Source organism: Lissotriton helveticus, chromosome 5_1, assembly GCF_964261635.1.
Source record: "Lissotriton helveticus chromosome 5_1, aLisHel1.1, whole genome shotgun sequence".
Classification (NCBI taxonomy): domain Eukaryota; kingdom Metazoa; phylum Chordata; class Amphibia; order Caudata; family Salamandridae; genus Lissotriton; species Lissotriton helveticus.
In genome coordinates, this window is record NC_136065.1 from 2,062,879,802 (window position 1) to 2,062,904,456 (window position 24,655).

Genomic DNA, 24,655 nt, shown 5'->3' on the forward strand with positions numbered 1-24,655 from the left:
AAGCTGTCACTGGTCTAACCTATAACAAGGACGAAACAGAAAGACTATGTGTCTACCTGCGATGTGTGTGTTAGAGAAAGGAAATGAATCCCAGCAGCCCACCCATATGGCAGAGCATCATCATCTGGGATTACTATAAACAATGGTCCGAATCAGGAGACACACCAGTTGATATTGTGTGTTTTTCTCCAATCCTCCAGAACAACCAGTGATGGATCGTACTAAAAAAGCCAATCGTGGTTGTAGTGGTGTGGGATGTTGATTGCAGTGAGAGGAAAATTTGTGAAAACGAAAGTCAAAAGTGCAAGGTAAAATTGGCTACCATGATATAAAGGAGAAATTTTATTAGGAAAAAAATCATGGTGTCAATGTTAAAAATGAGTGTATGACAGTTTGAAATTATAACTGTCAGTCAATAGATGGTATTTGGTCAACATGTTTCTGCCATTGTAGGGTAATCTCACCTACCAGGCTTTCATCAGGACCTTATGTACACTACTGCAATGAAAAAAATGTAAAACAAAATTAAATATTTACACATTGTTTTTATTATTAATCATTATTTCACAAAGAAATTGTTTTTGTGAGCACAAGCAGTGGCATGGGGAGCACGGGACTCACGTCTGAGCATACCCGTCCCACTTGGGGTGACAAATGCAAAAAGAACTGTAGATGGACAGAATGCAGAACAATGTCATACATTCACCCCAGTACAGCGATCTGGGCCTAAATCCATCGTTTTTTTTGCTCACCATGCCATTCCAGTTTGGACCCAGCCATATGCAAATCAGTCTTGACCCTGCGCTCAATGGGAACAGTCCAGCCTAAACTGGGTGGCAGTTGTTGGATAGGGTCCCATTAATTCTGTCTTTCAAATAAATTCAATTGTTTTCTCTGGACATAACACATTACAATGTTGTGTGTCCCCGAAAGTTCAACCTAAGCCAGCTGTATAACTGAACAAAATGATCACTTTGACACCTTATTAGGCGTCATTATCGCTATATAATTACAATTACAGTTGTGTGGAAGGCAATCACTTTTTTGTGGCAGCTAATAACCTCTGCCCAATCAAAACATGTACTCGTTTCTACCAACATCTGGGTGGTACCAAAGCCCCTCTCTTAGTTATGCCCACATAATTGTCTGGCGACAGCTGCATTCTCAAGCCAGACCATAAAAGCAAAGTGATAAAGGGCCACCAAATCAAAAGCTAATCCTAGTTTATCCCGGAGCGGCGACCTCAAGGCAACTTTTCATACTTTCGCTTCAATATACTAGGTTTGACAGTTTGAATAAGTAATTTACGCCCTGTGTATGTGGGGCCCCCCTGTGAGTGCTGGCGCAGCGCGGTGACGCTGCGCTGGACAGAGGGACTCCGGACACCTTGCTGCTTCTCCGCGTGGTCCGGACTAACCCCGAGACCACGCCTCCTTTATTTTATAGTACGCGCGGACGCCACGTACCACGTCCGCGCTGGCGCACGACTACGTGCGTGAACACTAGACTGCGCAGGGCAGTCTTGGACATTACACTCCTTTCCACCTTTATTGAAAAAAAACAATATGCAAACTGAGAGTCAATGGTGAACATGTGGAAAAACAAACAAAGTGGCCGGCAGGCCTGTTACCAGTCTGACGCTCATGGTGCACAGTCTCAGTCCACAGCAAAGTCCGCCAGCTGTGATGAGGGGGCTGGATTTCTTCTTAGCCCATAGCCAGCGGCCTCACCTCGAAACAGTGTTCTCCTCGGGGTGACCTGCCGGGCTGGGGTTGGAGACAGCTCATCCCCGGAGGGACACCGACTGGCTATGCCGGGCCTCTCAGACTCTGGCGAGCTCGCCTCTGGCTGGTCTGCTGCGTCGTTGTACCCGCTCACCGGGGATCTGGTGCTTGGAGTCGTTGGGCTTGGTGTTGCTCTGTCCGGGTCTCTGCTGGGCATGCCGTTGGGCGGGACTGCAGCCCGCTTGAAGAAGGACACGTTGCGGGTGACGGTTTCTCCGTCGCGTTGAGCCGTTACCATCGTGCCTGTCCTGCGGGTGACAGTCCAGGGCCTGGGTTCGAACGGGAGCCTGAATTTGCTTCCGGGATATCGGTCTCGCACGTATACTCGATCTCTTTCTCCAATGTATGATTCCTTGGCTCGGCGTCGGAAGCTCGCGTACTCGTTTGATCGCTTTCTGTTGAGCAAAGTCTGCTGAGGGTTTGCTTCCGTCGGGGTCCAGGTGTGGTGGTGAGGGATCGTGTCTCGGACAATTCGCCCCATGGCGGCTGGCCCTGGGGCCGCTGTAGTGGTACGGTGGGGTGTCAGCCTGTACTCCCTCAGGAACGTGTAGATGGCTTTCTCCAGGGGTGTCTCCTCCGCATGAGCAATCCGAATCACTTTATTGAGGGTCCTCATGAAGCGTTCTACCTCCCCGTTGGCTTGTGGCCACCTGGGGGTGACCTTCCTGTGCTGGATGCCCCACTCCCGGAGATAGTCCGCAAATTCTTGGCTTTGGAATGGCGGCCCGTTGTCGGTCTTGACCAGGTCGAATATGCCATGGGTGGCGATGAGTTTCTCGAACTTCGTCGTTACTTCCTTGGCTGTGAGTGTAGGTATTATCTCCACCTCGGGGTATTTGGTCAGGTCATCAATGACAACGAGCATGTACCGCCCGTCCGGGAGGTGTCCAAAATCGGCGCTCACTCGTTCCCAGGGTCTCTCGGGGTTCTCCTCGGTGATTACCGGCGGTGGCGGTTCGGGTGGACCTGCGGCCTGGCACCAGTGGCACTCCTTGACCATTTGTTCGACCTTCATGTCCAGGTCCGGGAACCACACTTTGGCTCTGAGTCTACTTTTTGTTTTCACCACTCCCTGGTGGCCGCGGTGTGCCAATTCGATTACTTGTTGAGTCAGGCTCGCCGGCATCACAATCCGTGGTCCTCTAAGTACGCACCCTTGACTGTCTACTGACAGTTCGTCCTTTACCCTGCAGAGGGTCTCTAGGGCTCGCTTGGCTTCCGGTGTCCTCTGACTCAGCGAGGCCTGGAGTGTTCTCCAGTCGTTGTCTCTCAGGGCAGTGTTCACTAGCTGCAAGACTTCATCCTTGCGGGTTGCGTCCACAATCATGTCAAGGTTCATGGGCAGCGGGCGTGATCTTTCGAGGATAACTTGTACATACTCTTCTGTCTCTTCGGCATCTTCTCTCTCTCGGGTGGTTGCCGCTCGGGGGTGCCGTGAGAGGTAGTCGGCCGGATTGGACGCACCGGGCTTAAATTCCAGTTTGTAGTCATACTCTTGGAGTTGTAGAATCCACTTCTCGATTCTCGGGGGAGGCTTCGAGACTGACCCTCGGAACAGGGGGAGTAGGGGCTTGTGATCCGTGGAAACAGTGAACGGATGTCCATAGACGTAAACGTGGAAGTGCCTGCAGGCCCAGTGGATCGCAATGGCCTCCCTCTCAATCTGAGAGTAGCGTTGTTCCGTTTCTGTCAGGGACCTGCTGGCGTAGGCTATGGGTGCCCAGTCTTCACCGTTTTGGCTTTGTGTCAGCACTGCTCCGAGTCCATAGGGACTGGCGTCCACTGCTACGTTCGTCGCCTTGGAAGGGTCAAAGTACGACAGGGTCGTGTTGGCTGACAGGGCTGCCTTGGTGTTCTGAAACGCCTGCTCCTGTTCTTCCCCCCACTGCCATGGGGTGGTGGACTTGGTGAGCTCCCTTAGTGGCCTGGTGAGATTGGATAGGTCGGGGATGAATCGCCCGCAGAAGTTTACCATCCCGAGGAAACTTCGAACTTCTGATGTGTTGTTCGGCGCTGGGGCTGTTTGCACGTCCTTCACTTTTTCAGGGTCAGGGGCTACTCCCTTGTCGGAGAACGTGTACCCAAAGAAGCTGATGGTGTTCTGCAGGAACTGACACTTCTCTCTGTGTAGGGTAAGGCCTGAGTCTTTGATCCTTTGTAGCACGCTTCTGAGCCTTCTGTGGTGCTCTTCTACTGTATCGGCGTATAGCAGCAAGTCGTCGCTGACATTTAGGACGCCTGTGATCCCACTCAATACTTCTCGAATCGTGTTTTGGAAGACCTCTGCAGCGCTTGATATTCCAAAATTGAGTCGCCGATAGCGCCGGAGGCCAACGTGAGTGGAGAAAGTGGTGATGTACCTGGAGTCCGGGTGCAGAGGTAGCTGGTGGTATCCTGATCTCAGGTCCATCTTGGAGAACCACTTCGCTCCGTTTAACTCTCCTAGAATGTCGTCTATGGTAGGCGTCAGGTGTCTTTCTCTCTTCACCGCTGCGTTGGGGAGGCGCATGTCGACGCAGATGCGGACCTGTCCTGGTTGTTTGGGCTTCCGCGCTACCACAATCGGCGACACCCAGGGGGTGGGCCCACTGACCTTCTCGATTATCCCCTGTTTTTCAAGGGTCTCCAACTCCTGTTCCACTTTCTTTCTTAGGTGAAATGCTATCCGTCGATGACGGAGGGCTACTGGCTGTATGGATTTGTCAATGTGTAGAGAGACTTCTTTGCCTCGGAGGCATCCAATACCTTTGAATGTGTCTTCGAATTCTTCCAGGATTGTGTCTAGCTCTTCTTCCCAGACGGCCATGGCAAACGAGATGAGGTGTAGGTCTTCAGCTGCTTGGCCACTCAGGAGCATTCCGCTACCTTCTTTGGTCACGTAGATGGTGGCTGGCGTCCTCAGTTCTTGGTGCTGTATGTCTGTCTGGAAGCACCCTATTAACGGTATTGGTGTCTTTTGTCCATAGGCGAAGACTCTGATCTTGGCTGGTTTCAGGAGTGGTTTGTCTCGCAGTTGGTTGTAGACGTTTGCCGCCATCAGCTCTATCGAGGCCCCTGTGTCAATGGTCGCTCTCACTTCTTGGTTTAGTACCTTTATCCTGCACTTTGGGAGTCGCCGTTTTTTCCTCAAAGGCTGATCTATGGCAAACACATAGTGCACCGGATAGTTGTGAGCGTCATCGTCCATATCTTCGCTCTCAGGGTCTTCCCTTATGGCATGGGCGGCTTCAGGTTTGGGTTTAGATGATCTGCACACCGATGCGAAATGGTTCATGCGCCCGCATGACCCGCACTTCCTCCCCCGTGCCGGGCAGTCTTGTGCTCTATGTGGTGCGCCCCCGCAATATCCGCACTCTTTCCGGCGTTCTGGCGTTCTTCCTCTCCCCGCCGGGCGTTGCTTCGGTCTCACCACGTTGACGTGCTCTGCCACGTGAACTTGCTCAGTCTTTGCTGGTCTGTGAAGCGCTGCCTCCATATGCGACGCCCTTGCGTGGGATAATTCCTTTGAACGGCCTAGCTTTAGAATGTCGGCCAGGGGCTTGCCGTCCTCCTGGAGGATCTTTACCCTCAGGTCAGAGGAGTAGCAGTTCTGGATAATCTGGCCGCGGATTTCTTCTCGTTCATCCTGGAATCCGCACGTGCTCGCGAGTTCCTTCAGGCGACCATGGAAGGCATCGAGGGATTCATCCGCTTCCTGACGCGCTTGCCTGAAGATGAAGCGCTCGTAGTCCTTACTCTGCATCGGCTCAAAATGGGCATTGAGCGCGTTGAGGAGCGTGGCATATGTTCGAGGGGTGGCCTCTACCAGGGTTTTGTATATCCTGTAGATATCTTTTCCTCCCAGGTGCAATAGGAGCGCCCTGCGTCGGTCGCGCCCCGTTCCCGCTCCTTCAAAGTAGAACTGGAGCCTCTCAACCCAGTCTTTCCAGCGAGGGGCCAGGGATGCTGGGGCCCCGTCAACAACAAAAGGCTCGATTGGGGGGATGGACGCCATGATGACGCAGTGTGACTAGCCTCCGCTTCACTGGCACGTGGGGCGAGGGTTGTGTGAATCCTCTGCCTCCTAGGCGCGGATCTCGAGCCAGGTGAGTAATGCCAGGTGAGAAGTCAATTCAGTGGCCAGAAGAGGGCAGTATGCTGGAGCCCTGGCTGCACTGCTTGGGATTGCGCGGGGGAGGGGCTCATAGGAGTAGCTGTGGCCCTGAGCAGATGCACGGCGCTGGTACCTCGGGTTGAACAAGTCCTGCTCCCATCATGTGCCAGAGCTGAAAGCACTCGAATTGTCCCCTGGGAGGCAGAAAGCACTGAGGCCAGCCTGCGCCGTCGAGGAGATGCAGGGCCGGCCGCTCCGCACTCGGCAGACACACGTGTTGTCCCAGGAGGTCGGGGACGCCTGGGCGCACCGGCGGTGCAGGCGAGATAGCCTTTCCTCACGCAGCGTGGGCACTCTTCGCCCTCGTCGCCATTGTGGGGCCCCCCTGTGAGTGCTGGCGCAGCGCGGTGACGCTGCGCTGGACAGAGGGACTCCGGACACCTTGCTGCTTCTCCGCGTGGTCCGGACTAACCCCGAGACCACGCCTCCTTTATTTTATAGTACGCGCGGACGCCACGTACCACGTCCGCGCTGGCGCACGACTACGTGCGTGAACACTAGACTGCGCAGGGCAGTCTTGGACATTACAGTGTATTCATGGGAGCAACTTAAAACGCTACGTGTAGATCTTTAACTGTCCGGTCTTGGTTCTAAAAACCAACTCATCCTATTAGTAGCACTGACAGGCACTATACCCATGCCCCAAATTAATCATTTGGTGACAGACTGCTATTAAAATATGGGCACTATCTGACTGCCCCTCCCTTTCCCACCCCATTATTCTTGTAAGGTAACTAAAGGAAGCCCATTTCACTATAGCGATGATGTTGTCCTGGTAAAAAGATCAGCACGGTTTTACCTAAAGCAACTTCCTCCAACTCCCTTTAGATTAAATAACAATCACAACCAATACAAGATGGCACCCAGGTTATATATCCCGCAGGTCCCTCTTTTTCTATTTAATTATGCTAATATCCCTCCACGCCACGCCTTCTCTTCCCTGCCACGCACCAGTCTCGCGACCGTATTATGCTAATTATGCGTGCCATCGCACTCAGCTGTTTGCATTACGTGCTGTCGCGCGGCGCTGTTCCCTGTATTGCCGTTGGGAAAGACGGGGAGGGTGAGCAACAGTGAAGAGAGACTACTCAAGAGACAGGGAAGAGTTCAAGGGGGGGGGGAGAACGGGGAGTAAAAAAAATAGCGTCAGCTTTGACAATCCGCCTTCATCCTCTGTCCCTGAAAGGCCTCCCCGCCCCGGGACAGTGTTCCCGGAAGCCTCTCCCTTGGCTGGACGGGCCCAGGTACGTGTGAAAGTCTGGCGCGGTAGAAGAAAGCCGTTATTTGGACAGCATTACAGTCTAGAGGGGGAGGGGGAATCTTCTGTCGCCATTTTGATTTTCGTTCGAATAACAACATCGACTGTTCATCTCCCCATAGCACCTTTTGACTCTTTAACGACTTCAGACTGATTAAATACATGTACAGAGTTTCATTTCACGCCCAGTATACAGATTTTTACCTTTCTGTGCCCCGTCTGCACGTTAATATATGTGCACAATAACATGGCTTTACAGTTCTTTTAGAAAAGCATTATAGCGCAGTATGCAGATGTAGCGCTTATTTAGCGGTTACGGGTTGTCAGCCACGCTTCCTGTAAACTAGATATGCGGATAGCACTGCTGTCTATATATTGAACAGCATGACCTGTTTTATATTAATGACTAATCGGATTCGCATGTCTGGTCAATGAGTGGAGATGCTACCTACATACACGCACTCCTGCAGATGAGTGTTGCGCTTGAACTCAGTAATATTGTTTTTTGCACAGACTGCTTCTATCCTCAACCTGCTGTATTTTTGCATCTTAACACATACGAGAAGGATCCATTAAATTTGAGAAATGAAAGTCTGCGCAGCACAAGCTTCTTTTTAGAATACACGTTTATTACTGTGTAATGCTTATTTAAACCCTTTACTTCTGTGGCAATTAGAATTTTGGCATTAGTGTAATCCTTATGTTAAACCTGCAAAACATGGAAATGTATATACGTCGACCATCTTTCCTGCTAAGTTTCCAAATACAATGTACTCAAATTGTTACACTTTGAAGGAAGTGACCTAAACGTGGAATTTCTTCCTTAGGCAATATGCACTCGCAGTCGCCTGGGGCAGTCACGGTGACATCCGATTTAATTGTCTTACAGTCCACTAAGCCCCATCTCTCCATGGGAAGAAGAAAAGTTCAATTTTTAAAAACTGATTCGATGAATAAAGGTTTCATATACGAGTTGCCTGGCTGTAGTGTTAAAGCTACCTACCCAGTAATGGGCAATGACATACCTCATCATATAGTCCTTGTAAATGCTTATTTAGCTCCATCGTACTAGAGAGTGAACACATCAGATCTTTAAACTATTTCCTTGTAAAATGAAAAGCGCATATATTACGTTTATAATGCTGGTCTCTTACAAATGGAGTTTCCTGACCGCCCCTACCATTCAACAACATATTATAGCTGTAGTCAACTACCGGTCAATTCCTATCTAATGTGCCTTTTGAAGCGATTGGTGTGTTTTTCAATTGTGCATCATTCTCAAATGATGTTAGTTTCTCTCCTAGCCGCTGAAAGAAAGGGTGTTTATTTACAGACGTGAATAACGAATATTGGGATTTGAACATGCGCGATGGGTGTCCGTGTTGGGCTACATGATTCCTATAGCCTTACAAAAAAATACACACAAGGTTGAGCCGCATGAAAAGGTAAACACTGACTTCCTTCTGCCATGAACTGTGAGGTGGATTGTTGACATGCACGAGGTCTGCCTCTCATTGAAGGTACTAGGTTTCTCTTGGCATTTTGTTTTCATTTGCTAACTGCACCTGAGGTTTTTCCCCAAAGCAGCACCGTGTCATAAGTCTCTTACCTAGTCTTCTTTATGTTGAATTTGAAAGTATGGACCAGTGTTTGAAATGGGTTGGTTGCCTCGCCAGTTGAAGCTTGAGGATTGTGTGTGCCGATATCACAACACGTATCTATTATTAGTTATTTTACTATATTTTTTGGAATGTAAACTGGATTTATATATTCTAGTCTGTATTTTTCTCCACTGTTTCTTTTTGCTCGTTAATGAAAGATGGCGCTATTATATATTCTCGTTTAAAGTTTATTGTAATGCTTAGCATACATCCCAATAAGTTGCTTTTCATTTTAATATATGTTTGACATCTTCGTGTTTGTTAAAGCCGTAGTTTCTAAACCCTGAAATGTTATTTATTCAGATATTCAAATTAGTAATGGAATAACCATCCGAGTTGACCTCATTTAACGTTACAAACGTTTGTGTTGCATGGTTTGTAGTTGTGCGCTTGGTTTATTCAGTCCTTTATAATCCCCCCCCCTACCCTTGTTAATAAATTATTCGGTTGGTAAATGGATTGGTGGTCCGAGAAAAATTCTAAGATCACAGCCCGAACTCTCTGGGGGTGTAACAAATCCTTCGATATGGCGTCCAACTAAATTACTGCAATTTGTAAACAGACGCCCCTTCTAGTGTTTGTTGGGATGCTTTCTCATCCCTTTCTATTACTTTTAATAATGTGTATGCTTTCAGTTAGCAGCCGCTGCACTCAAGCGAAGTGTATATCCGTCTTATTGGATGCATGCTTGTAAACTTCAAATAAACATGCCATTCTGTAGCTAGGTACACTTTAGCTGACAAGCTATTTTCTTTCTATTTTTCATATGCATTATGATCTTCTGTGGATTCATAGTATGATTGTGACTGATATAGCCAGCTTTGTTCGAAGTATGTTTTAACCAGTAGGTCATGAGCTTGCATAGCCATACAATTGCCATTGTACTTTTTACTAACATATGGGCGCTGGATGGAGGCTGTGAAATGAGGGTATTGTACAATGAGCAGTATTGGCTGCAATAAATTACGAGTATGCACATTAGTAAGCGGAGCACTTGTACATTTGTGGTCGCAGCTGCACTCTGCTTTTGTCATTTATCCATATGTGGCTATTGGTGTTGATGTGCACAGTACTGCCGTGGTCTCCATGAAGATAGTTTAGTACAGTATACATTTTACTTAGAGGTAAGCTTTCTGTCGAGTGACTATCCCCTTGTACACAAAAATATCAAAAAAGGGAGTGAAGAGGTGGTGCGACAAGGCACCGCGGTGGGCTAATCCTCCTCTTATGAACGCTTAAATAATCAACAGAGACCACCTGAAACAAATATACAATACATATTCCGATGGTGTTGGAATACACTCAGTGTGTTAAAATACCCCTCACACACCAAAAGGGCCCTTGGTGTCATGCTTCATCATCGGGGTCTTCCCGCCCCCGCTGCGGGACGGGGCAGTGCTGCGACAAGCGGCTACGCCGGAGCACCTTTTACTTGTGAGTACTATGTGAGTGATGATGGAGTGAGTGTCAGTGAGGTCAAAAGTGATAAACAGTGAAATTAAAATTAAAAGATACCTGGCCTGGTGTTTAGAAAAAATTATTTAATAGGCACTGGCTGGTATCGTTAAAAGGGGTGTGGCGGAGTGCAAGATCGGGTTACTAGTCTTCCTAGGGAGGGGGTTATCATCCACAACCCCATCAATCGGATCCCAACAGGAGATCCCACAAACAATTTCACAATGTCCTAGCACACAATTCAATTTCATAATGCTTATCACAAAATATAATGCAGTGACAATTTCTCTTCTTGTTATAGTTTCAGTCTTTATTCCAGTTGATTCCGCCAACACGTGTTTCGTCTCTTACAGGGCAGGACTTCATCAGGGCTGTATCACTGGTGTGGCAAACATCTAGCCTTCTAGCCGGTTGTAATTCCGTCCCGGCCAATATGGTGGCCTGGGTAGAAAAATATCTGATATCCTAATCAGTCGCAACTCGGTCCCCCTGAGTTGTGAACAAGTATCCCATGCGCCACAATTTCAGCTCATTATTCCCAAAGATATGCAATGTCTCCTTATAACGTGATCCAGGCAATATTTCAGCAACTCTGTGCTTAACAAACACCTCTGATTCTTCTTTTGAATCCCGCGGCTCTCCGTATGGCCGTAACTTGTAGAAATACAACACACTTCTGCTACTTCTTGAATTCTAAATGAGCACAGTTTTGGGCATGTCGTACAACAGGTGCTCCAGCTACGGTTCTCTGAGGTTGAGGCCTGAGTGTACGCTTTTGTTTTTTGGATCAGTCTTTATTTTAGTTGTGTGTTGGTGGAATCCCAATGTGCCCTTGTGGCAACAGCTGTTTTTTGTGTGCTTGTTTATGCTCTCCTGTTGGTGCTTTATGGGATGTTGACATTTACTGCTTTGATCTGCGTTCAGTTATCATAAGCACCACAATAATAAACGCTCTTGTGCACAAGATCTGGAATCGCTCAGTTGACTTTATTTTTGTCCCACAGGCAGGTGCGTCGTTTCCGCTTTGGAATAGTGTTGTCATCAGATCCAATACCTTTGATATCAAAGAAAGCAGCAGCTAGTCCTGAGTCGGGAATTCGTGAACTGTTTTTCCGACACACATTTCCAGTACGTTTCCTTTATTTGATCTTAAGATAACCATCCGGATCCCATCTTTTCACTTCAGTTTTTTGAAAACCAAGTGATACAAGCATTGATTGTTAACTTCTTATCCAGGGGATTTTACTTTGCTTATCAAGAGAGATGATCTCCCCCAAAGCTGTGCAATATGGCTGTAATTCAGGAGTGTACCTCAGCCTCCGCCAGTATGACCTAGGTCTCAGATTGGCCTTTGAATTCAAATTCTTCATACTCCCAGTTCAAAAGGTGCGAAAAGCAGTGGAGTTCTCTGAGGGAGATTGGTAAAGGCGCACAAACATTTATTCTGGATTGTGGTAAAATCGCCTAGGTGTGAGAATTTCTATTCAGCTCCATTAAATGAACCTCCCAGGGCTTTGACACTTCAATGTGGGGGGCATAGAACACTGATCTGGATGCGGTTTTAAACATTTACAAATACCAGACGCGCTCATCTACACCAGGTTCACTCACCAGCCTCATTGACGCCGTGAGGGGAACGGCTCCGGGAGTCCACCCGGCCATTTGCTGCCTGCTCTGGCTCCCTGCCCGGGACCCTGCTCTTCCGCGCTAGCACTCGCAGCCCCCCTCACTACATCCCCCAGGGGGCTGCTCGAGGCGCGCGCTGCGACGTCATCAGGAGGGCGCCGGTGGCACTAAAGCCGGCCCGCCCCTCCCAAAGCGCGGGACGCGCGCGGGCAAAGGGCGGGCCGTCTGTGGCCGGAGAAGGCCGGGCTGGGCCACCCCCCTTTGCACTTGCCGATTGCTGCCATGGGACATTAAAGGTACTGTTTTGTTCGTGTGTGTAAATCTGAGGACCCAAGGAGAGGATGGTATCCCTCTCTGCTTGACCATTCGTGCCTGCTATCAAGTCATTGCTTCAGTTCAAAATGGATTGTATCCCATCCCCTGTAACTTTTTATTGTCCCGTTGGCTAATTCTTCGTTGCTGCCTAAGTGCTGTTCCCTTTCATCTTCTTCATTGCCAGTGATGGGAAAACGGAAGGTTATGGAGGGAGGGGGCGTGCCTGCCAGCAAAAAGGGGAAAAAGGCAAAACAAACGTCCCATGCTGCTATGAACTGTGTACTGACTAGAATCGAGGACATAGTGGCAGATTGTGAATTAGCCCTAGTTAACAATGGCAGCGCAAACTTAGCCACTTCCCTGCACAAATCCCCTGGGGCCGCATCCAAGCCACAAAAAAAAGTGCATTCCCGCTGTGTTTAAGAGTAGGAATCCTGAGGGGCAGATCCATGGTGCTTTGTCTGTGGCAGGTCCAGGTCCCGATCCTGCCACTCAGGGTCCATCGGAGCAGGGGCCCGGTGGGGGGCCGGGTCAGGAACAAGCCGTGCTTCAATTGGTTCCATGCTCCAATAGGTTTGCTCCATTGGATCCAGAGTACGTAGCTATGGTGGAAATAACTGAAGCAACATTGAGGGGCAATTGTGATGGAGACAATGGAGGGGGGAACCTTGTGGTGATCGTGCAGGAACATCGAGTAAGAGTTTTTGGAGAGGATTCAGATCCTGGATAGGCTGGTGGCAACCCTAACTGTGAAGGTGGAGGGTCTGGTACAAGGGATAAAGACCAGAAACTCCGACCCCCCCTTTGTCCTTCTCCCACGGGGCCATCCAAACATCGCTAAGGTGGCAACCATTGACCGACATAGAACATTCTCGTCAGTGGTTGCCACCCCTCTGATTACTAAGCCAACGGGTGGTGGGATGGTTAAAGGTGTAACAGGTACCTCTGGTTCCCACGTAGATTCGGTGAGTAGAAGCTCGCCAGCAGGGCCCCCAAAGGACATGCTCCATCTATAAGACCCCAGCAATCAGTGGCCCGCTCCATTGTAGAAGCCAATAGGTTCCCAACTACCTTGGGTGCATGAGTATCTTTACTGAGTGGCCAATTGTGTACATGACCCATGTCCCCAAACTGGCTATGGTAGGGGGCTACGAAACCAAGGAGTCAATTCACAATAAATCAATTCTTTGGCTGAGGCACACTAGAGGGTGCAGGCCTGTCATCAGAGAGGACATGATGAGAGTAAGGCGGATATGTACGGCTGATTCGACAACGGACTGTGTGGAGTTGGAATTTTTTGACCCGACTATAGCTGAGAACTTACTAACCCTGGACTATAGAACATCACCTCCTGAGCATTCCTCCACCCAGATTCGCCGGTTTCCTTTGTGGTCACAGGCCGTGTACCAGATGATTCCGGATTATGCCAAAATGACTGACTAGAGAGCACATATACTACTCCCTTGGGCTCTGATTTGTACCCGTGTCTGGCTTCCCAAGACCGAGTCGCTGCAGACCCCGCGATTAGTAGTGAGCTGTTGGTTGGTAAGGATACCAGCACGGGAAGAGAGCTAACTAGCAATGATAACACCAGTAAGAAAACACTGGGGGTAATCCGGTTTCCATCTTGGAACATAGTTGGCCTGCAAAGAAATCTAGCTGACCAGGACTGGAATGATTTCATAGGAAACTATGACATCATTCTATTCCAGGAAACATGGAGCCTGGTCCCTCTATACAAGCCAGGCTTCACTACATACCACATCCCCGCAATTACATCAGGTAGAGGGCGCCCATCAGGGGGGCTCACCATTTGGTTGAGCATTGAGTTGAACCTGCAAGTATTGCAGCATAACACTCTATCTCAGGACATTTTACATATCTCAGTGAAAGGGAATGAGGTTAACAAACCCTTGGAAAGCTTTAATATTTATGCAAGAGGGTCTACGGGTGCCCAGTCAAGCTTCGTTATATCAGTTCTTGATACTGAACTGTCGCCTATAAATACAAACACGGGGATTATTGTTGCTGGCGACTTCAACAGCACCTTTGAACCCCTGTGCAATGAAGATATCCTGGGTATAGGGGACGTGGATTCAAGGTGGGCTATCCCTCAACTTACTCTGGCACCGATTAAGAGATGGACCCAGAGAGCGGTCCAAATAAACGCCTTAACGCTTGAGCACAATCTGAGAGCAGCGAATGGCAGAACTAGATCTGATCCAACAGGAGCTTTTACTTATAATAGCTCTAGATCTCCATCACGCATTGACTATATAATGCTTGATGTGGGGTCATGGGCCGACCTTATTGACATGGAGGTGGTCCCTAGGTGCAATAGTGACCACAACCCACTATGTATGCAGCTGAGACGTGCACAGGATACTACTTCCATGGAACTGTCTGGCCCCTTGAGACAGCAGACTAGGGAGGTAATTCCTTCTAACTCCTGTCGTCATCTGAGATGGAACAAGGTGGCAACCCAGGAACTCACCTTGGGAAATATCAAGGGTGTTGTTAATTCTAGTATCCTGGAACTGGATGAAATAATGAATTCCCTCCCAGTGACACCCTTGGAGTCCCAGCTTACAAAAGTTTACAACAAGGCCATGGGGACGAAAGGTGAGCCCTTTCTGGTTAAGGAGAAAGATGGTTGCAAGTCCTCTCGCCCAAAGGCCACAACTCCATGGTACTCTGGGGCTTGTAGGGCAGGGAGACAAGAACTGACAAAGGCCCTAAGAGCAAAAGACCAACCTAGTATAATCATGGCAAGAAAAATGTATTACCGAACGGTCGCCGTTGCCAAACGTTTATGGGAGGAAAAACACTGGCAAGAACTGAAATCTCCTGCCGCGTTGAAAGATTCCACTAGATTTTGGGACCTAATTAGCACTGAGGCCAGAAATGGGGCCGACCCGGTGGCAAATCACATGGTTTGACCATTTTCATGCTCTATATTCCTGTGAGGCTGGGGATATATCCATGGAGCAAGAGATGAGGTCAACCAACCCAGGGCCAACTCCCCAGGGGGAAACGTTTGGGCTAATTGAGGTGTTCTCGGCAATCGCAACAATTGCCCCGGGCAAGGCCGCCGGTCCCGATGGCATCCCCGGTGACCTCTTGCTACATGACAAAGATCTCTGGGCCTACTTCATACCCCGAATCCTCAATCTCGTGGCGTGCTGCCACCCAGTCCCCGATTCATGGAAGGGGGCTTTGGTAGTGACCATTTACAAGAAGGGGGACCGGGAGGACCCTGCCAACTACAGACCGATCAGTTTGATCAATGTGATCCAGAAAGTGGTTGGCAGGGTCTTACTGGTCAGATTAAGGTCATGGATCGACGAGGAGGGCATTTTGTCTCAATTCCATGCAGGGTTCAGACAGGGGATTGGCACAATCGACCAGGTCTTCAGATTTCTTGCTCTTTGCTGGAAATCTGTTAGGATCAAGAAGGGTAGCCTGTATTTGGCTTTTATTGACCTAAGAACGGCCTTCGACCTGGTCCCTCGGGCCAAGCTATGGCAGACCATGTCTGACCTCGGTGCTCCCGCCCCAATCTTGTAACTCATTAAACGTCTCCACGATGGGAATTATGCGAGAGTCAGATGGGGCAATCAGAGCCAACTGACTGAGAGGATAGCGGTCAACAGAGGGGTCCGCCAGGGTTGCGTTATGGTCCCGACCCTGTTCTCTCTCTCTGTTAACGGGGTGGTGGACCATTTGAGGGAGGACGGGGCCGATGCACCAACCCTGGCTGGGGAAAAAAATCCAACGCTACTTTTTGCGGACGACACTCTCTTGATTTCAAAAAGCCCCATGGGGCTACAAAAATTGCTTGACCGCTTCGCTCAGTTCTGTGACGCCAGAGGTTTAACTATAAACACATCTAAAACTAAACTTATGGCCCTGGCACCATCTAAAAACGTTAAAAATAATCTCAGACTGAACAACTGCCCCATGGAACTCGTAGAAGCCTTCGACTACTTGGGAGTAAGAATCAACAATAGGATGAACTGGTCCTCTCACCTGGCCAAGATGCTCCTTAATCACAAGCGAGTAGCAGGAGCCATCGCTAAACATCAGTGCCTCTCTTATAGCCACCCAGTAGGCCCTACTATTAAGATCTATGAGGGAAAAGCCCTCCCCTCATCGCTACATGGAGCAGAGCTGTGGGGCTTTGAGAAAGTTACAGACCTGGTCAGGTCAGAGAACAAGTTTTTTAGAGACCTACTCTCGCTTCCCCCATCGACCCGACTAGTCCCGCTCCGCCATGATTTGGGGAGTCTTCCAAGTAATGAGGTGGCAAGATTGCGTCCCTTGTTGTTTTGGACGCGGCTTAGAAGGTCCCCCGAGTTGCGCCACTATGCCATCGCTCTTACCGAACTGATTGAACTCGACACTGGCAAAAAGATAGCTTGGCTATCCAACTTGAAACAACTAGTGGGAGATATCGGATTGGGAGAAACATGATAAGCCAAGAGCCACCGCCTAAAGCAGTGGTAAAAAAGGCATACTGGGATTGGGTGGCGGAAGTCGAAACCAGAACCGAGAACTGTGGATCGCTGACAGAATCCTTTTTGAGAGTTAAGCCAGTGCCTAAACTAGAAACCTTTCTGGACCTCATTGAATACCCGAAAGATAGGGCTTTATACCTGAAGTTTCAGTTTGGCACCCTACCAGTAAATGATTTCAAAATAGGCTGGAGGAACATGGGGGAGGGGGGCAGTGTTTTGGGGTGCCCGGGTTGTCCTTTGCCCACGGAATCGGTTGCCCACTTCCTCTTCGCCTGCCCTGCGTATGACCAGACGAGGAGGAGGTGGCTGAAACCAGTTTGTTCCAACCTGGGTTGTAGAGATTATAGGGTAGCGCTGCGCATTTTGGGATCGGAGACCGCGATTCCAAGCCTAACATGTGGGCTGGCCAAATATTTTGGGTTGTGCCTGGTTGAGAAAGACGAAATTGCGTGAGAAGACTCAACCATCGGCTGTGGAGTCGCAGATTCTCTTCCAATAATTTTTTTCTTCTCTCTGCACCTCCAACTCTCTTCATTCTGTCTGCTTGCAGCGCCGGGACGCCCCTTGGCTGGGGCAGCCGCGCACTATACAAATCACTATAACATTAACATTAACATTGCTATCCCGAATTGACGTAGATTTTGTCCTCTTATGACATACTGCTCTGTATCTATGTTTATCAATGTATGATCAATTAATCTGTGCCATAAAATGTGTGTATTTCATACCATGGATGAACTTTGTAACATATCATAGTTTTATTGTGTAAATGCTTTTTTAACATGTCTTTTAAAGTTTTTAAACAAAGGAAAACAACAAAACTTTTATGATATTGTATCGAATATAGTTATACAAACAAATACCAGAGCTGTTCTGTTGGATTTTTATGAAACTCTTGCTATTGTTTTTAGCCCGTCTTTTAAAGTTTTTAAACAAAGCAAAACAACAAAACTTTTATGATATTGTATTGAATAAAGTTATACAAACAAATACCAGAGCTGTTCTGTTGGATTTTTATGAAACTCTTGCTATTGTGTTTAGCCCAAGTCATTCTTACTGTTTAGTATTCAAAATGGTGTACCCTTTCAAGGTTTTCTCCACCCATGAATATCTTCCCACTATATGATTTATGCAGCTTAATAATATTTTGTTTTTGATGAATGTACTTCCAACCTGCACTCAGTGCAAAACTGCACAAAGTAGTTGATCAAAGGTTGTAGCCATCATGTTTTTTTTTTTAAATCTGCAGAATGTTGTCTGCAAAGTGTAATACAGGAACTTAACTACTTGCACATTTTGGGGAGTCATTTTCAAAAGCATCGAGGTGTGCAACTTGATTGTTTAAATGCAAGGAAAATAGGAGCCTAGGATGCATCTCTGTCGCACTCCACTTTTGACCTGGAGGTTTTATGTCAGTTCACCCTGGTTTGCCCCAGGGCACCTGAGCATAATTCCCATTGTGCTAACAAAGAAATATTGAGAGTATACGCCAAGGAACCCCCATTCCTACCAGAGCAATCTAGAGTTTTTTTTGCATGGTACTAAATCAAATGGAGATTTCAGATCCTCAAAATCAACCTACAAGTGGCCCTTATTTAAGTTTTCTAGTATAAAGTACAGAATCGGAAGACCTGGTCAACTATGCTGTTTCTCCTAAAGCCTGCTTGCAAGGTAGAGAGTGTTGCTTTCTTCCATCCATTGGTGTAATTTATCAAGGAAGTGGCAGCATAAGACTTTGTAAACTACAGGCTATTTGACCTGTCGTTGGATGGATTACCCCAAATCCCTTCCTTGTGTATGGGGATTATTTCCGCACCATACCAGGTACTTGATGTAGCTGCGCCCCCCCCCCTAGTGTAGTGTTAGTTTTTACGTTTATGTAAATTGACCACCTGTCAGATTCCTTGAAGTAAATGTCTCCGGGTATTCTGTCATGGCCCAGCGCTGCTCCTGGAATTAAGCTTTTTATTGCACGAAGTGTAGTTTAGCGCTCTATCGCAAGCTGGCCCACAAATGAGGCACATTCCCTGGGATACTCCGTTAATATTTGTCTCCCTAGTGTGTTTGCTTAGCTCCGTGAAGTGGTTAAACCAGACCTTAGTTGGATGTAATTTTTAACTCTGTTCTGTGTTTTGGTTCCCATTGGCCAGTAGATGCCAGACAATATTACAATGCCTCTTCTTTACTGCTGTAAGTCCTGCCAGTTTTGCTTGTCCCTTTTTCTCCGAGCCACTGCTAGTGGTTTTATATGCTTGCCTGACTCCTCTTATAGACGTCTGATTTTTACTTTATTGCATGCACTAAGTTACATTTAGCTGTTCTGCAGTCCTTGTTATACCAGGTGCTGCCTTTTTTATTTTTAAAGGATGGAGACTTTATTCTGAATCTAGTATTGAAAGTTAGTACTTTTAAGCTTAAAAAATATCTTTTCTTTTAAGAACAATAATTTGTTGTATGTTCTAAAATTCCCAAGCTTTTGTCATTGATCAGTTGGAGACTAAAATTATGGCATACTCAAGGGTTGGGGTTCTTGCTTTGTCCCATTCTATGCATTTAACTTTACGGACCTTTGATCTTCTTTCTTTTTTTTTTTTTTGGGGTAATTGCTAAGCAAACAGAATTGCCAAATTTGATGATGGTATTGTATGACACTTGTCTCAATATTCTGTGAAACAAAAAAAATATCCATCTGCATTGAGTAGCATTGGGATCAAAATTGATGCACACAATGTTCATAGCGAGCCTTTCAATTTCTCTTCACTTTCATGTGGTTCCTGGTGAGAATGTCAACATATGCTGCCCGCTTGTCGACTTCAGCTCGAGGTAGAAACTGGACACCCTGATACCATTGACTTTCTGGTTAATCACCTTGTACCACGTCTTGTCCAGCTGTCCAATTGACCACTTTTTTTGGTCTCGCCTGGCGTTGGCAGCACGCATGCGCTACTCTCACCATGCAAGGACTTCTTGGAATCAAAATGGTTCCAGAAGTTTGCTTTGGGTTCCGCCCGTGTTTCCCATTGGTGCGTGTCATTTTGCGTCACCTAGTATGCTTAACGTGGTGTTATTGCTCGGGAGGCTTTTTAGTCCCTCCTGGTTACCACCCTGTCTACATTTTTCTACTCCCACCTAGACTGGATGCTTTACTGGCGGTGTGACACTCTACCCTTCATTACTCGGTGTATGCACTTTTGTGGGGGAGAAAGCGCAATGTAAACAAGCATCTTCCGCAATGGCGACAGCTTGTTTTGTGTGTGTATTAAATTCGCTTTTCTCCAAAAATAGCGTCAAACATAATTCATTTATAGAACGATTTAAAGCGGATATTTGTAGACTTGCAGACTAGAATTGCCTGCTTATTCAGAGCTGCAAAAACACAGTTGATGGACAGAATGTAGAACAATGTCATACATTCACCCCAGTACAAGGATCTGGGCCTAAATCCATTGTTTTTTTGCACTCCATTCCACCCTAGGTTAGACACTGGCTTTATGCTCTGACCCTGTGCCTCATGGGAACAGTCCAGTCCGAACTACCAAGCCATGTCTTTCCCAGACCGGAATCAAGCATCCAAGGACCGGTTTCTGGCTGTCAGCCTTCATCAGCCTGAATAGCTTGACTCCAGTGGTGTGGAGAGCCTGGGACTCACGTCTGAGCATACCCGGCCCACTCGGGGTGAAAATTGCAAAAAACACAGTTGATGGACAGAATGCAGAACAATGTCATACATTCACCCCAGTACAAGGATCTGGGCCTAAATCCATCGTTTTTTGCACTCCACACCACCCTAGGTTAGACACTGGCTATATGCAAATCAGCTCTGACCCTCTGCTTGCATTCTAAGCCTACTTATTATATATATATATATATATATATATATATATATATATATATATATATATATATATATATATACCAGTATATTTCACCAAGATGGTATGAGAGCAGTACAGCATTTTCTTGGGAAAAGACCAACTTGTTTCCAAGATCACTCTAAGATGCTGATAGACATGATCGCAATCTGCTTAGAGAACAATATGTTTTTGTTTGCCAACCAACTTTTTCTTCAAACCAGGGGAGTGGCTATGGGGGCCTGCTTCTCTCCCAGTTATGCCTGTTTGCACATGGGGTACTGGGAGGAGCAGGTCCTGTGGCAAGAACATTTGGCCATTATGAATACAAAGGTAAAACTTTGGTCAAGGTTTATTGATGATTTGATTTTTATTTGGGAGGGCACTGAGACGGAGGTGATAGATTTCATTGAGAAATTGAATGATAATGATCTTAACATCCGTTTTACCAGCAATATCAGTGCAACTTCTATAGTGTTCCTTGATGTTGAGATTTACGTCCAGGCAGGCAGCCTTCAAACTAGGTTGCATCGAAAGCCCACTGCAGGCAATACATTGCTGCATGCTGGGAGCCATCATCCAGCGCACCTGATACGGAGCATACCCTACGGGGAGATGCTCCGTGTCAGGAGGATCTGCAGCAGTGAGGAAGAGTGCCGGATGGCTCAACTCCACTGTAAATCTCGTTTCCTTCTTAGAGGCTATAAATCAGAGGCCATTGATGTGGCAATTCTTAAGGCTAATAGAACGGACAGATTGTCACTCCTGGGCTCAGGAGTGACTAATTCAAAAACCCAGATTAAGGACTCACAAGGGGTAACAAGGATGATTATGGGTTACAGTAACCAGCATAATAGCATCTACAAAATCATTAAGGAGAATTGGTCCTTACTGTCTGAGGATCCTATTTTGGGTCCAGTTATTCCAAAATTCCCCAGTATAGCATACCGTAAAGCTAGGTCGATGAAGGATAGCTTGGTGTTTAGCAGCCCAGAGGTTGTGATGGGAACTTGGCTTAACGAGAGTAAGGGCTTTTTGAGGTGTTCGAGTTGTAAGGCTTGTAAGAATGGCGTTAGCAAAACTGAAGTGAAAACACCATTGTCGCCATTCCCAATCAAGATTAAACACAAGCTTAACTGCAAGACAGAGTTTGCAGTTTATGTTTTGGAGTGCCCTTGTGGGCTAAGATACGTGGGCAGTACGAGGCTTCAGGTCCACAAGCGCATTCTCCAACATCTGCGAGCAATTAGTAACGTGGACACCTCATATCCAGTTGCCCGGCACTTTGATAAGTGCCACGGCAAAGATGCTTCCCTCTTGTCTTATTTTGTGATAGATTGTGTTCCTCCCCAGAGGAGAGGAGGTGATAGAGAGTCCCTGTTGCGTAAATTAGAAACGCGCTACATTATTCTTCTAGATACCAAGGTACCACAGGGCCTGAACACTGGGGAGGACTGCCACACCTATCTATAATGAATTCTGTCTGTTGTTATATGTAACCTAGGTTTACATTGCCTTTCTGTATCTGTATTTGACCTAAAATTTTATCGTGTACCCTAGACGCCTCGTATTCGATTATTATGTAACTGATTTTAATCACATTGTATGCAGTATCACTATTTTCACTTTATGGTAGCACTTTTTTTAGCCATCTGTGTGTATATATATCAACTTAGATACATTTTGCACAAGCTTTGCTATTTGCACATTAGTCAACTGTACTGTATACGCTAGACATTGATTTAGTTGCTAATAAGGACAACTATATACAAACCTAGGAATGAGTTCCACCATCAGGACATGGTTTTAAATGTTAATATTTATGTTTTTAACTTTTATATGTCCTTTTTGAGCTTTTATCAATTTTTGAGTAAACCATTGGGATTTGATGTGTATATATGAAATTTTGGTAATAGGGACTCTATAGGAATTATCAATGTGGGGTGGAAGTTTGTATTTTGCATTCAGTTGTACAGATTTTTATTGACATTATTTTAATATGTGCAATATTGTGCAAATAACTAGCATTTAGGCTGTAATTTTGAAAGACATGTGCGAGTTTACTTACAACATCATAGTAACTCTTCTATTTTCGTATCATGTGATGGCTATCATGCACTTTAAAAGGGTGGCCAGCCCTCGTGACGTTGTCATGTGAACAAGGCTACGTTTTAGCCGAAACGCGTCGTGGCGGACTGGTGCTGGGTTTAAACTAATAAAATAACTTTGCACCGCAATTTGGGTCTCGTTGGTTCCTGTTCGTTTGTGTGGCGGACTGCAGCGCTTGTGGACGAAGGAGCTTGACATACCTCATATATATATATATATATATATATATATATATATATATATATATATATATATATATATATATATATATTCCATTCACTCCGTCCGACGCTCCTGCATCTCAGTCAATCTGCTTAGACCTTCAAGACGAACAAGTCAAACCCAGTTCTGGTGCGTAATCGGTGTTTTATTTCTTTAAACATAACACCCAGCAAGCCCGCATTACGCGTTTTGCCTCTAGCCAGAGGCTTGATCACATGATACATTGCTGCAAGTGACGAGGGTACTTATTGAGCCCAGAAAAGGGGGTGGCGCCAGATGGTCATAGCCTATCCCTGTTAACCCTTTGTTGTTATAACACCAGGAAAATACTATGTACATAGACAGTATAAATGAGCATGAAGTAAAAAGGACTCTTTTCATACCAAGTGCTGCGAATATAATGGAAGAAGTTAAACATTTGAATTCAAACTCTGAAATGTATTGGCTTGTTTAGCACTGAATCACCCATGATGGTATCTCGCGCTTTAGATGGTGGGGAGCATCAGAGACCAGGGGAAAATTTGAAGAGGTGGGTTTTTAGCATCTTTCTGAATTGGGCCAGATTTTGTCCAGAACGTAGATGAAAGGGCAAATTATTCCAAAATACCGGGGCGAGATAAAAGAATGCTTTGCCACAGCTGCGTGCCTTTTTGACTCTGGGGGTGCTGAGCAGATGCTCCGTGCTGGACCTAAGAGTCCGTGCAGGGGTGTAGGAAGAGAGCTTGTTAGAGAGATACGAGGGGCCTTGACCATTGAGGGCTTTATAAATAATACAGCCTATTTTGAATTTTACCCTCTTTCTTATTGAGAGCCAATGGAGTTGGTTCAGGATGGGTGCCGATGGTGTTCTAGCGGGGGCGTTGACAGTGAGTCGGGCAGCAGTATTCTGCACTACCTGAAGTTCATTTATGGCATTTTCATTAGCTGAAAATAGGAGGGCCTTACAGTAGTCAAGTCTACTAAGTACCAAGGCCTGCATAAGCGCTTTCTTGGTGGATGAGGGTAAGAGGGGGAAGATCCTTTGCAGGAGGCCAAGGATGTAGAAGCAAGAGCCTGTAGTAGTGCTGGCGTGTGTATCATGGTTAAGTTTGCGATCAATCCGAACACCCAGGTTCTTGACCACTTCTTTAGGGGTTGGGGCAGGTAGGCGACCAATAAGTGGCAGCTCCTACAAACAGCATGATTTCAGATTTGCCAGCATTGAGTTGTAAATAGTTGGCCCGCATCCAGGCAGCGATGGATTTCATGCCTTCTGAGAACATACGTTCGATCTGTTTTCATCAAATGTGAGTAGTACCTGGGTGTCGTCAGCATAAGAAATCTGGGTGAATCCCAAAGATCTCATGAGTCTGGCTAGAGGGGATGACCTAAATGTTAAAGAGGGTCAGGCTCAGGCAGGAGCCTTGCGGGACCCCCTTGCTAACCTTGGTAGTGGTGGATTTGAAGGTTGCCATAGTGACGGTCCGCGTTCTGTCTGTCAGAAAGTTGGTAACCCACTTCAGTGCCATCCCTCGAACGCCTATGTCATGGTGTCTGTCCAGTAGAATCTGATGGGAGATAGTATCAAACGCTGCTGACAAGTCAAGCAGCACCAAGAGTGCTGCTTGACCATTGTCTATGGCCATGCGAATGTTGTCAGTGACCTCAATAAGGGCAGATTCGGTGCTATGTTTAGCCCGAAACCTAGATTAAGAAGCATCGTTG

The 24,655-nt window shown here is 46.9% G+C and overlaps 1 protein-coding gene across 13 annotated transcripts in view; it reads left to right on the forward strand.

Moving 5' to 3' along the window:
- The first annotated feature begins 6,941 nt into the window (after positions 1-6,941).
- PRRC2A (proline rich coiled-coil 2A) overlaps positions 6,942-24,655 on the forward strand; it is a 1,857,131-nt gene continuing 1,839,417 nt past the window's right edge. For all 13 annotated transcript variants that reach the window (XM_078645954.1, XM_078645958.1, XM_078645955.1 and 10 more), the window contains exon 1: positions 6,942-7,181. The gene's annotated coding sequence lies outside the window, so the exon portion shown is untranslated. The remainder of the gene's footprint in view (positions 7,182-24,655) is intronic.